Source organism: Panthera uncia, chromosome F1 (assembly GCF_023721935.1).
Source record: "Panthera uncia isolate 11264 chromosome F1, Puncia_PCG_1.0, whole genome shotgun sequence".
Classification (NCBI taxonomy): domain Eukaryota; kingdom Metazoa; phylum Chordata; class Mammalia; order Carnivora; family Felidae; genus Panthera; species Panthera uncia.
In genome coordinates, this window is record NC_064813.1 from 9,405,566 (window position 1) to 9,406,911 (window position 1,346).

The 1,346-nt window shown below is 42.4% G+C and overlaps 1 protein-coding gene across 1 annotated transcript in view; it reads right to left on the minus strand.

The window, feature by feature from the left end:
- Positions 1-1,346, minus strand: part of TADA1 (transcriptional adaptor 1) — a 17,703-nt gene that overhangs the window by 9,894 nt on the left and 6,463 nt on the right. The window lies entirely within an intron of this gene.

A 1,346-nucleotide genomic window follows, 5' to 3' on the forward strand; every position in this document is an offset into this window, starting at 1 on the left:
AAAAAAAAAAATTAAAAAAAAAAATAAAATAAAAAAATAAAAAAATAAATAAAAAAGAGCTCTTTGGACACTTACCATGATGAGCACTGAGTCATGTACAGAATTGCTGAATCGCTATATTGTACCCCTGAAACTAAACTCTGTATGTTAACTACACTGGAATTACAAAAAAACAAAAACAAAAAACAAAACAACCTGTTAGGGAAGTCAAGCTCTTCTCTCCACCGCTTTAAATGTCTCTGGTACATCCAGGTCTCACTGATGAGGTCAGCCAATCTTAGAAGATTCCCAAAGAAACCCACTGCTGCTGGATGGCCCGGATGCTAGGTGATGCCACCAATGTGTGGCCAACACGCTCCAGGCAAGGAAGCAAAGCTTGGTGAGTCAGGCCTGACTGACAACCAGGACAGCTTTCCAGCGGCGGGCAGATTTAGGGGTGGATCCAACACTTCCATCCACTGGCTGGGTTATTTCTCTATCAAACCCCCAAAATGTATTTCCTCAAAATGAAATTAATAGTTGCTGGCAACAAAGAGATGATTTCTATTCAAAGTAAAATATAGAAATGTAGCTCTTCGTACTTGCGGGTGGGTTTTCTGTTTTCCTAAGCTAGGTGGGAAAGATGATTTTTAATAATATTATTGATCGAGGGACCGCAGTGTAACAGACACTTTGCATTCTTTTTAATCCTCACAGCAACTCTTCAGGGTAGGTATTAGCCTCTTTATAGATTAGCAAACCAACTTCAGAGAAAACAAAATGAAAGAAAAAGCAAAACAGAGAGGGAGGCAAACCATAAATACAGAGAAAATATATTTTTTTTTTTTAATTTTTTTTTTTTCAACGTTTATTTCATTTTTGGGACAGAGAGAGACAGAGCATGAACGGGGGAGGGACAGAGAGAGAGGGAGACACAGAATCGGAAACAGGCTCCAGGCTCCGAGCCATCAGCCCAGAGCCCGACGCGGGGCTCGAACTCACGGACCGTGAGATCGTGACCTGGCTGAAGTCGGACGCTTAACCGACTGCGCCACCCAGGCGCCCCGAAAATATATTTTAAATACAGAGAACAAACTGAGGTTTGCTGGAGGGGAGGTGGGTGGGGGGATGGGTTAGGTGGGGGATGGGTTAGGTGGGGGATGGGTTAGGTGGGGGGATGGGTTAGGTGGGGGATGGGCATTAAGGAGGGCACTTTTTGGGATGAGCACTGGGTGTCATATGTTAAGAGATTAATCACTGGGTTCTACTCCTGAAGCCAAGACTACACTGTATGCTAACTAACTTGAATTTAAAAGAAAGAAGAAAGAAAGAAAGAAAGAAAGAAAGAAAGAAAGAAAGAAAGAAAG